Below are 13,359 nucleotides of genomic sequence, written 5' to 3'. Positions count from 1 at the left end.
CTCCTGTTAAAATAAGACCAATGTCTTTTCCAGAGAAGGCTGCATAGTAATTGTTAAGGGGCAACTCTGGAGCCAGTAATTTTTAATGTAAGTATGTTAAAAATATTTCAGGGGATATACTTATACTCTGTTATTATCCACTGTCTACTGAAATTCAAATTAAACTAGGTACACTATAGTTTAATTTGCTTAACTTGGTGAACCTAGATTTTGCTACTAACACCTACCCTTGGCAAGTTACTCAGCCCCTCTGTTAATAAGAAAAGAGGAATGATAACAGTATCTTCCTAATATGGAAGTTTAAGGATTTAAGTCATGTAACATGTTAGAACAATGTCTGGCATATGGTTACTATTTCATACAAATTAGCTTCTTTTATCATTCTAATTATCTAGAGTAGGGATGAGCAAACATTTTTTAGTAAGGGAAGATAATAAACACTTTAGACTTTGTAGCCATATGGTCCTTGTAAGTACTCGAATCTTCTACTGTAGTACAAAAGCAGCCATGATAATCCCTAAATAAATAGGCATAGTTGTGTTGCAAGAAAAAATTATTTATGAAAATAGGCAGATTTTACCCATAGATTATAATTTGCCCTGGTCTAGATTTAAATCCAATAGTCATCTCCTACTACTTTTTATTGCATTCACTTCCTTGTATTAAAGTATTTATGGTTGCATGCATACCCTTTCATAATAACATATCCTATTAAAAAACTTGTGGTGTATCACTATTATCTATTTAATAATTCTAGTGTGACTTAGTATTTATAGACTGCTTCATTTTTTAAAGTGCTTCATATGAACACCTACAGTGATAGTCTAATTACATATGTGTTAATATATGTCTCTATGTACATCAATATATGTGTGTATATCTAGTATAGTATTTGTTAATATCTATATAATCAGTCTTCATAAGAACGTCATGGAATAGGCTAATAAATACTTCTCTCTGATATATTTTGATTATTTTCTTTTAAAGATTCAACATTTCCTCTAAGCATGATTTTTCATTTTCTCCCATGACCTTCTGCAAACACTCCCACATTGTAATTCACCTGGACAATGTGTTATTCCCTGAATATTCCCCTACCTTTCATCTTAATGGTTCTGCATGTCCTTTTTATTATGATATGATTTCTCTGCCCTCTCCACTTGTCAACAGACAATAAAGTCAACCCATGAAATTAATAGAAACTTAGAAAGATCAAGTTGCTAAAAATAACACAACTGCTCACTTCATAATTGTGTATGTGAATTTATGTTTTTGTATGTGCATATGTAAGTATATTCCAACTAGCTTGCACCTTTCTATTTGTTTACTTTGCAGTCATATCACTTTTTTGCCCAATGTTTAAGAAACAAGACATCAATGTGACCAAGCCCCAATTTGGCATCATGTTTCTTGATTCCACTCTGATTGCTGATGTCAATGAGTGACTAGTGACTCAGCACACTAATAGCTCTGCCACAAAGCAGACTTAAAACAGAATAGAGGTGAGTTCTTTAAAGAAAAAAAAATTGCATCAGTTGAGAAATTACAAGCTCTCTCTTATTATTGTATCATTCTCCTTTCATCTTCAGCCTTCTGATGTTTTCTTTTCATTTCTTCCTGATGCCCTGAATATATTATCAGGCATTTTAATGAGATGTGGCTAGGTGTAGCACTGGCCAATAATTAACTCCTTACCCTCTGTCAGACTGTTAGCATTTTATAGTATTTCTAGCCTCTGGGAGTTTAAGTGTAAGACCCAAGAAAGAAAGTGTGTATCACCGTACAATTTCTAGGATAAGCTGCTTCTAAATCATCAGTGAAGAATTCCACTTAAGAAGTCAACTTCAGATAGATTCCGGGGATGGGGAAACAGAAAGAGCGGAAAGATAGAGCTCAAATATAAAGGCAATTTTGGGCTGGCTTGGAAGAAGTACGATGTGACTTAAAGAGAAGATGAAGCCGTGGAGAAGATTGCCACAACAATCACCCCAAAGAGCAAGAGACATATAGTTCCAAGTCTCAAGTGAGACAAGGATTGAAAACATTAATCTATAATCCTCCTCATCAGAAAGTAAATTTCACAAAGTGGGATGTGGAGTAGATAAAGTTCAGACTTCCAATATAGAAATCCTATTTTTCCTCCAGAAATATAGGTTAAGACTTTGACAAGTTTTGCCAAATGTCTGCATGTGTTCTGTATCTCCACACCACTCAGAAATCACTGATTACACGACATTTTGAAATGGTTCAATCAGGCAGCTCAAAATGTCTGCAACACGAATTATACAATAAATATTGCCGAGTCAGCCTCCAATTTAGCTTCAAACCTTGCCAGTTTTATTTCTTTTCCTTTTTCAAATCACTGTGCTTTTACATGAATGGTACATTACTTTTTCTCCCAAACATTCCTTAATGAAATCTTCATAGCATGTTGTCATTACCTACCATTTTTAATGCTAGGGTCACTGAATATTTCAGCAGTGAGGAACCCAATTGCTCAAGAAAAGGATTACAAGGAGAGTAGTCATTGCGTAATCAGTTTCTACTGCTTCATCCATACCCTAAGACCTTTCTTTGTAAGTTGACAGCTGAGGAAGCCCCAAGGAACACACACACACACACACTGCTGAGCTGAAGAGCTCAGTGCAATGCAACAAGAAGCGTAACAGTTCCCAAGCAGCCCAAATAAAAGGTGTCCCTATTAGTGACTGGGACAGCAACTCACCTTGGCTGAAAGAATGACAGTGCTGAAGACACCGGGTCCCTCCTGGTGATTAGGTGCCTGCTTTCTTGCTCCTGCTTTTCCTGCTCAACCAAGTGTGTTGGAGCTTCATTGATATTTGGTGTCCTTGCTTCCCTCCCCCATTCCTAGCAGCACACTTTAATTTTTTTTTTTTGGTGGAGAGTAACTTCTTTACAGTGGACAGATACCACTGTGGATGAAATCAGGTGTTCTGTCAGTTATGTCTTAACTTAGAAGCTTCCACTTGACTCAAGCTAGGTCAATCAAATGGTTCTGATTTAGAATGTGACAGGTGAGTGCAGCACACATAATAGAGAAATGATGGAGTCCATTCACTTCAGCAGTCCAGCAGCAGGACTTGGTCACACAGTTTTGCTATGAGGCCAGTTCTATAATCTCAGCTTCACAGCCACTGTAAACACTGGTAGGCCATCTACTTCTAAGCTGGTTTCTAGCCTTTCTATAAATCCTGTGAGCTTCTACTAACTTCAACAATATTCCCTTTAGCAAGTTATCCAGAATCAGTTTTTCCTTCTGCAACCATGGAAATCAATTGGCAGCCCCAACTTGATGATAATAGGAAGTATTTACTGTACTCTCAGGGAAATTGTGTGTGTATGTGTGTGTGCGCATCATGCATATGTGATAAAGAAAAAATGGGTACAGTGGTTTTTTCATGTGGTAGTTGGAGAACTAGCATACAGAAGTGAAAAAAAAAAATTCATGCTATTTTCCATCAGGAATCTAGTTGCTTCTTTACATTTCCATGCTTCCCCAGACAATTATAAGAAAAAAAAATTCATGGGCGATATGTTCTACTATGTAAATGTCTCTTCGTTCTTTGAAACACTACCAGAAACAGTAGCAAGTATTTGGTTCTTTACATGGCATAAGATAGTAACTTGAAATAAAGTAGTAGTTTGTTGCCCTCCACTAACTAAGGTCCAGGAGGGTGAAATTTTCTTAGCATGGGAGCAGGCACCTAATCACCACGAGGGAACCCATGTCTCCAGTACTGTCATTCTTGCAGCTAGGATGAGTTGTTATACTGGTCACTAATAGGGACACCTTTTATTTGGGACCCTTGGGAACTTTAAGCTTCTTGTTCCATTGCACTGAGCTCTTTAGCCCAGCTGTGTGAGTGTTCTGTGGGGCTTCCTCAACTCTATCATTCACGTTTATCTGCATTTCAATACCAGCCTTCCTTACACTGTCTTTTAATCTTCTCCCCACTCTTGGAGAGTTGAGGTTCCACTGGAGGTGGTTGTTTTCTCCAAATTTCCAAACCTTTGTAGGCCAAACTGAACCTTTCAAACCTCGAGCCAATAACACAAGAGAAATTAAAATTCTTTATTTTAAACAACTTCTTCCAATTGCTGTTTCTGTCTCTATATCTTTTTTTATTTGACTAGAGAAGTATTTTTTTTAACATTATCCTAGAAAACTGAGTAAACAAAGAGTTCTATTTTAAACAACCTTTTATCATGAAAAAATGCTTAAAGAAGGAAAATATTTAGGAACTTCAGATTCCATTTCACTTTACCACTGATTGCTGTGTAGCTCAGAGGGATTCAATACTTATAGAAAATGTAAAAAAAAAAAAAAATCCAACATAAATGAAAGTTCCTTAAAGTGGCATTGCATGGCAATTCAGAGAAGACCTGGAAAACTCTTGCTAGTTTTTGATTAGACTGGAAAATGGGAGGTATGGAAGAACTAAGAAAATATTTCTATAAAAATCATAAACTCAAAATCATAAAAAACAAATATCCTCTCAGTTAACATTTAAAAATCAGATTATAAAATTACCTGGATATAGTTTGTAGAGAGATATAATACATTATTACTGAGGAAACTTTTTGGAAAATATGGACAAAACTGTACACAAAGCCACATTTCAAAACTTTCTGTAGTTATTGAAGGAAAAAAGGACAATAGGTCACTCCTTGCATTTCTAATACCTCAATGCATTTCATTTAAGTTATTTTAGTGTCATTCTGAATTCTTGAACATGGAATATGCAGTTGTATTATATTTATATGGTGACGATCAGAATTCAGCAATAATAACCTTAAATGTATAAAAACAACTTGGTCTATATACATTTTTCTTAGAAAAGAATTAAAAAAATTTTAGATGTGTTTGTAATTTTTATAAAATCCTAAACTCTAAGGGACCACTACATTTTAATCTAAGCGAGATGTGGTAGCAGGCATAAGGAGTGGGAAGAAACAAGTGGCTGAAGATGGATAAAGGGGCGTGCACTGCCTACCTCACCTCTGCGCTGATGCCAGCCAGTTGTAGGAAGCAAGCCACGTTGTTAATGTGAGACCGATACCCTGGTAAGACAAAGGGACATTGTAGTTACAAGAGCCTCAGTTTGTAACAATGATTACTATTTCAAAGGGGAAAGAAGGAAAATTACAAAATTACACAGAGAAAATATTTTCTATGATTTCTTCTCTAATTATGATCAGGAAATCCATTTTGGGCATTAATTACTCTTTCACTTAACTCTTTTCATTTCAAAGTTCTTAAAAATGAAACTCAGGTTTATAGTGGCTTATTGATTTTGATTTTTACTTTATTATAATTAGTTTTTTTCCCAGTCCCTTATTTAGGTTTTCTAAATTCCTGCTATGAGTGAGATCATCTGGTATTTTTCTTTTTCTTTCTGGCTTATTTCGCTGAACATGATCCCTTCCAGCTCCATCCACGTTGCTGCAAATTGCATGAGTTTATCTTTTTTGATTGCTGAGTAATATTCCATGGTGTATATGTACCACATCTTCTTGATCTAGTCATCTGTTTTTGGACATTTGGGTTGTTCCCATAGTTTCGCTTTTGTGAATAGTACTGCTATAAACATAGTGGTGCAGTTGGCCTTTTGAATTAATGTTTCTATGTCCATGGAGGGGGGAGAGGGATTAGGGTAAAAATAAGGGGGGAGGGAATTGTATGGGGACTATAACCAAGATGAAAACGCACACATTGTGCAAAAATGCAAAATGATGTAACGGGCCTCCCTGGTGGCGCGGTGTGTTGAGCGCTGTGCTGTGAAGCTGTCCGCAGCCTCTGTAGCACAGTTTCAATTACCAGCCAGCCAGGGAGAAAACCACATGGTGCAGCAGACTTCTCCTGTCTCACCCACTGCTCCCCTCAGCAGTGTCTTCTGTCCGTCTGCCTGTTCTGCTACCCGCTCTCTCTGGTGAAGTCTCTCGCCCTCCTGCACCTCTGACCTGTACTCCAGTTCTTGTATAAATAAATAAATCTTTAAAAAGATTTAGAAAATAAAAAAAAAACACGTTAAAAAATGATGTAGGGCCTCCCCGGTGGCGCAGCGGTTGAGCACTGGGCTGCGAAGCTGCCCGCAGCCTCTGCGCTGCCGGTTCAATCCCTGGCCGGCCGGCGAGGGTCCCACATGGCACGCAAACCTCTGTTGCCATGCCCGCTGCTTCCCTCAGCAGTGTATTTCGTCGGTCTGCCTGTTCTGTTTCCTGTTCTGGCTCTGGTGAATTCTCTCACCCTCCCATGCTTCTGACTGTACCCAGTGCTTATATAAATAAATAATTAAAAAACAAATAAATAAATGAATAAATAAATCTTTTAAAAAATGATGTAATATATAAAATAAAATTTAAAAAAATGAAGCCCACTCCATGTTTACAGATGGTAAAAGCAAAAAGAGAACAGCACTTTATCCTTATTTTGGATATTTTAATTTGTGCGCACACACACACACACAAGCTGCACCTAGGTTCTGACAAGCAAAAACTAATCCTCTCTTCTGTAGTCCTCTTCACCAGCCCACTTTCTCATCGTCTCCTCCTTTTTCTCCAGTCCCTTCTTCTATCTCTGACTTTTGGATTCTCTCTTGGAATAATTACCAAATACTGCAGGGTAATTAACAAATGAGTATAAAGTTGGGGCTTATGAATCAAAGATCAAGTCAAGTATAAAAGACGACATTAGAGAAGGTAGAGACTCCCCTTCCCTGTGTCTTGTGAGGATTATTGTGCAGAGTGTGCGCCATACCTTTGACATATGGTATCATTCTTAAATTATTTATTCTGACTAGTCTTAGTTACTAAGCTAATTTTTAAGTTAATTTTGCAGCATGGAGGTTAGCTCAGTTGGTGACAGTACATAGTGTTAAGAAATTAATTATGCAACTAAACCATTATATAGGAATCTCTTAAATTTTAAAAACATCTAGAATGTGGTTACAGGCTGAACATATACTTGAGGGTTGACTGATAGTTGATTGATTCTATCAACTGACTAGGAAAAAGGCTGATTGATTTAGGAAGAAAAAATAAATTATATTATAGAATGTCAGAGTTCAGGAAGATTGTATTTTAGAACAGCTTTTTATTTATTCATTCAACAGAGAGCTATTGAATTTATTACATTTGATTTTAAAAATTGATCTTGCAATAATATAAGGATGAAAAAACATTTCTTAGCTGAATTATGATAAATCCTGGAGACTCACCCTCAATGGTTCTATTACAGTGTTTGTATTACAAGTTCCTGCTTCGGCAAGTGATTTTACAGGACAGAGTGACACCAGAAGTAAGAAAAACCAGAGATAGTTGCTAAAGGTGGACTGGAGAGAATCAGTGATTCGAGAAATCCTGGCAATTTTGAGTCATAATTGCAGAGGGCCATAGCATCCTCCAGAAATCACAAAGTTTCCACAACAAAGAAAGTATTAAACATCATGCATGTCCATAGACCATGAAGCCATATTAGGATGGTATGTCTCAAAAATAAAATATTTTCCTGATCAGTCCTTTATCATTAGTGTTGGGTGCAAAAATTTTCTCCCAGTTGGTGGGGTTTCTCTTTGTTTTGATTATTGTCTCTTTTGCTGTGCAGAAGCTCTTTAATTTGATGTAGTCCTAGCTGTTTATCTTTGCCTTCACTATCACTACTTTGGGTGATGCGTCTGTAAATATGTCTTTGAGGTGCATGTCATGTAGTGTTTCGCCTGATCACAAAAATCTACAAAGAACTGATGAGACTCAACAAAAACAAAGAAAATAATCCAGTCAAAAAATGGGCAGAAGAGCTAAAAAGAAACTTCTCCAAAGAGGAAATACAAATGGCCAACAGGCATATGAAAATATATTCAACGTAACTTGCAATCAGGGAAATGCAAATCAAAACTACAATGAGATACCATCTCACACCAGTGAGAATGGCACATATTAAAAAATCCAGCAACAACAAATGTTGGCAAGGATGTGGAGAGAAAGGAACTCTCCTGTACTGCTGGTGGGAGTGCAAACTGGTCCAACCAGTATGGAGAGCTGTGTGGAGATTTCTTGACCTGCTAAACATAGAGCTTCCATATGATCCAGCAATTCCACTCCTAGGTATTTACCCAAAGGACACAGAAACAGTAATTCCAAAGGGCACCTGCACCCCTATGTTTATAGCAGCATTATTTACAATAGCTAAGCTTTGGAAACAACCCAAATGCCCAAAAATAGATGACTGGATCAAGAAGATGTGGTACATATACACCATGGAATATTACTCAGCATTCAAAAAAGATAAACACATGCAATTTGCAGCAACATGGATGGAGCTGGGAGAGATCATGCTCAGCTAAATAAACCAGAAAGAAAAAGAAAAATACCGGATGGTCTCACTCATAGCAGGAATCTAGAAAACTTAAATAAGGGACCAGGAAAAAGAATAACTATAAGAAAGAAAAAAATCAAAATCAACAAACAACTATGAACCAGAGACACACTTGGGGGGGGGCGGGGAAAGGAGGGGTTGGGGTCAAAATCAGGGGGTTGCAATTGTATGGGGAATATAAAAATAAAAAAATTCATATTTAAAAGAAAAAAAAAATATTTTCCTGACTCCACTCCAAAACCAAGTTGGAGGAGAGAAAAGCTTGTGACAAGGCCAACGAGAGTGAGAATAAGTAAGGAGGTCAACCAGACTCTCTTCTAGAAACTAAGCCTGATGCTTAGTTTACCTAGCCCCAAAAGGGAGAGGAGATTAACAATGAACTTTAAAAGGAGTCTTAGAAATGTGCTCAGCTAATATACTAACTGAAATAAACCAGATATCTCATTTACATGTAACTATTTTAAAAATATCAAGCTCATATTCACAGTGAGTAGATAATTGTCAGGGGGCTGGGTTGGGAAGAATGGTCAGATGTTGGTCAAAGGATTTAAACTTACATTTATAAGAATAAATTCTGGGGGCCTCCCCGGTGGTGCAGCGGTTGAGCGCTGGGTTGCGAAGCTGCCCGCAGCCTCTGCGGCGCCAGTTCGATCCCCGGCTGCTCCCCGGCCACCAGAGAAGGGTCCCACATGGCGCGCAGACCTCTCCTGCCACCCGCTGCTCCCCTCAGCAGTGTACTTCGGTCCTTCTGCCTGCTCTGCTCCCCGCTCTGGCTCTGGTGAATTCTCTCACCCTCCCGTGCTCCTGACTGTACCCAGTGCTTGTATAAATAAATAAATCTAAAAGAAAAAATTAATTTAAAAAAAAAGAATAAATTCTGGGATCTAATGTACTTCATGTGACTATAGTTAATAACATTTCATTGTATACTTGAAACTTGTTAAGAGTAATATCTACGCATTCTCACCATACACACAAAGCAATTGTAGTTATGTGAGGTTATGGATGTGTTAATTAACTTCATTGTGGTAATCATTTCACAATGCATACTATATCTAATCATCACATTATAAGCTAAATATACACAATTTTGTCAATTAAATAAATTAATATGAAATTTAAGAAACAAACAAGATTTTTCAAAGGAACTCATACATTTTCCTTTCAAATAACATACCAATTCTAGAGTAGCTCCTCCAGAAAATAAAGTCTGGGAAAAGGATAAAGCACTGATACTTAAATTGAAATATCTAGATGAAGGATATTTTTGGTAGGGAAGAAAGAAATGGAAAAATGAGGAAGGAAAATGTCAAAGCAGTGTGTCTTGGTGCATCACTATGGCTTAATATTTCTATATTCTTTCTTCAAAAAATTAACAAGGAGAAATTGAATCTTGGAGGAGTCCACAAATGAAAGGAAAGAAATATTTACTTTTTTCCAGCTCATTTCCAATTTTCCACTAGTCAAGGCTTAACCCATTGGGTCCTAATTGTCCTAAACTTCTAACTTGTATCATCTAGTCCCTTGAAGGTTGAGAAGCAACTCAGCAATAAGCGAAATATAAGAGAGAGAAAGAGGCAGTTGAAAGTCTATAAGAAGGTCCACAGTATTATACCTAGTGTAGTACATTAAGGCAATAAATCAAATACTTAGTCTCCATTCTCTTTCATGTGAAGGGTTCCCATAAAAGTCATATTTTTGGTCTTTCTCCCAACCTTCTCACTCTATCTTGGAGTGAGATGTAATTTATTGGTCAGGTACATTTGGATGAAGGAACTGAGCATATATGACTCAGCCACATCCTCCTGTTTTTTTTTTTTTTTTTTTTTTTGGTGTGTGTGTGATTAGCTTTTCTACAGAAAACAGAACATGCTCTGGTTGGTTTGTTCCCACACTGTAATCTTGGAGGCAGAGGCCCTGCCCCTGAAGATGCTGGAAGGCCTACAACTGTATCTGCTGCTGACTGACTATCGGAGATGTCAGCCTTGTTCTAAGGTAGAGTATTGGGAAGTTTATTATTGCCTTGAAATTAAACTACATTCTCCATTATTTGCTTTATCAGTAGGAAGGTTGGTAATTTTTTTTTTTTAAGATTTATTTATTTATTTATGCAAGCACTGGGTACAGTCAGAAGCACGGGAGGGTGAGAGAATTCACCAGAGCCAGAGCGGGGAACAGAACAGGCAGACCGACGAAATACACTGCTGAGGGGAGCAGCGGGCAAGACAGAAGAGGTCTGCTGCACCATGTGGGACTCTTGCTGGCGGCTGGGGATCAAACCGGCGCTACAGAGGCTGCGGGCAGCTTCGCAGCCCAGCGCTAACTGCTTTGCTACCAGGGGAGGTCCAAGGCTCATAATTTTTATTCTTCCTTTTTCCTTCTTTGTCTATGTCAGAAATTTTATTGGATAAAAGGGAATTGATCTTTTGACTACAACTTTAACAAAAGAAAGAAAAAACTAACCATTTTTCATATTTAAGAGAGGGGGACATTATATGTGGTTATCTTATTTTTACTATTATTGTTGTACTTATAATCAGAGAGCATGTTGTACATATAATCATAGATCATAGAGCACTCTGGCACCGTGTTAAATACTTTATGAATGATATTTCATGTATTCCTTACAACAGACTTGATGGGTTTATAGACAAGCAAGTTGAGACTTATTTCTAAAAATTAATTCACTCAACATACATTTATTGACTACCTACTTTGTGCCAGTACTAAATGAAAAATCAGGCAGGATCTAACCCTAGTTGATACAGATTTAAATTAGGAGATATGTATTAATCAATTACTCATATGAAAAAATGTAAAATTATAACTATTATTAGTAACATTCAAGAGATACAATATGTACAAAAAAGCAGTGAATAAACTGGATTCTGAGGCATGAATGAAAAATAACTAAAGGAAGAGTGGGCATATTGTAGTTGTTTGGGTATGTGGGAGTGACAGAAGAGGTTAGAATCCCAGATAGAGGTAACTCCTTGCACAAATGCCCTGTGGTAGAAGGAAGTATGGAGAAACCTTTAAATGACCACGATGACTAGAAATAAGAGAGTAAAAGGAAGACTGAGTGGAAGCAAAACCAGACATGTGGAGAGGTGGGGCTGTAGTTTTAGGCTCCTCCAGGCATTTTAACTTCATTGCAAAAGGAATCAAAAACCACTGAGTGATTTACAGATGTGCTGTGATACAGTTAGATTAGTTTCAAAGACAAGTTGGAGAGTGGGTTAGAGGAAATTCAGAATGGATGCTTTTTATCAGCCAAGGGACTGTGGGATAGCATCCAGGTGCGATTGAAGAGTGACAGTAGTAGAAAGATGTGAATGAACCAGAAAATATGTAAGGGACAGAACAGATTACTCAGGAAGCAAAAGGGAGACAAAGGTATTAAGAATGGTACTTAGGTGTCAAGATAAGATGACTATCAAAGAAAGAAGTGGGTGTTTCTACTTATAAATCTAAACTCCACTACAAGATAACTATAAATGTCTCCTTCTCACTTAGAGAGATAATCTAGTAATCTGCTTGACCAGATCTACCACAGATACTTTCTCTGCTTCATGTTTGTCATAAATGTTTGCATTTAAAAATCACAACCAGAACATTTTCCTCTAAGGGTTTTCCAAAATATGTGTTACTGAGATAGAAATCAATATAATATTGCACTAAAGTAGAGTTAGACCTCTTGTCAAAATTATATGATTGCTCTGAGTTTCAGATATATTAAAGAGGAATAGGTAGGATAATTAAATCTTTCTTTCTTTTTTTTTTAAAGATTTACTTATTTATGCATAAAAGAACTGGGATACAGGCCAGAGATACAGGGGGTAAGAGGACTCACCAGAGACAGAGTGGGGAGCAGAACAGGCAGATCCACTGAAACACACTGCAGAGGGGAGCAGCAGGCAAGACAGGAGAGGTCTGCTGCACCATGTAGGTCACCTCCCTGGCTGGGCATCAAACTCATGCTGCAGTGGTTGCAGGTACCTTCACGGTGCTATATCTTAACCCCTTGCACCACCAGGGAAGGGAGGCCCATAATTAAATATTTCTATCAGAATCAGATATATTTGTGGGCTCAAAATTACTTAATTTAACTATAGTTTTGAATATTTGGTGGGATTTTTCACATTAACCTAAGTTCCAGTAGCTCATTAGTCCTAGTGAAAGGTAAGAAACAGAAGAAAGGTATAGTTAGCCAAAGGCTGGATTTTATTTAGTGGATCCTATTTTAGTATCTTCTTTTCTCACACTACAGATCCCTCAGACAGATATAACTTTACCAAAATACCTATTGTGCTTTGCAGCTGTGTGAGGAATGCTTTCTTAGTTATGGATTCACAAATATCATGTCTTTGCTTAGCTAACAAGGCTCTTTTTTCTTAAATGAGGCAAAATAGTTAAGTGAAAGTCCCTTAATTTGAGCATGAAAGCTCCATTCCAATTAAGCTTGAAGAATCAAAGAAAAGAGAGTTGATTTCATTTTCTTTTTAAGCGAAAAGTACGCAGCACACTAAAGATGAAAATGGTACAGTAGCAACTGCAAATCACACATTTTTATTTAGAACTTAGGTCAAATATAAAAGAATGTAAAGTATGGCATGAAAATATAAAACTAATACAAATATATTAATGTATTAACAAGTAGAAGGAGCAGACTCTAGACAATGCATGCGGTGTATACCTTAAAACTGCAAACACTCAAAAGCCATTAATAGCACCATTTTATTATTGGCAATAATAAGCTAAGCATGGTGCTATACAATTACCATCACTGTTATTAATGTTTCTTTTGATCCTATTGATAGAGAAAAACAGTATTTCTAGAAACAATTTTACATTTTCAGAAATGGACACCCATAGCCAATTAACCCTGTTTTGTTGTCTTACTCCTATGAGTTCATTACTACTGGGTCTAATTAGCCAAGGATATTAGTCAATATAAGCTGGGA

At 37.1% G+C, this 13,359-nt stretch overlaps 1 long non-coding RNA gene across 2 annotated transcripts in view; it reads right to left on the bottom strand.

The window, feature by feature from the left end:
* LOC129145146 (uncharacterized) overlaps positions 1–13,359 on the bottom strand; it is a 66,392-nt gene that overhangs the window by 32,976 nt on the left and 20,057 nt on the right. For both annotated transcript variants that reach the window (XR_008550268.1, XR_008550269.1), the window contains exon 2: positions 5,021–5,082. This is a non-coding gene — a long non-coding RNA (uncharacterized LOC129145146). The remainder of the gene's footprint in view (positions 1–5,020; positions 5,083–13,359) is intronic.

This window comes from Talpa occidentalis, unplaced genomic scaffold (assembly GCF_014898055.3).
Source record: "Talpa occidentalis isolate TD23 unplaced genomic scaffold, MPIMG_talOcc4v2.1 talOcc4.9, whole genome shotgun sequence".
NCBI classification, from domain to species: Eukaryota; Metazoa; Chordata; class Mammalia; order Eulipotyphla; family Talpidae; genus Talpa; species Talpa occidentalis.
Note: the sequence above shows the minus strand (reverse complement) of the source record. Positions and strands in the feature narration are given on the sequence as shown.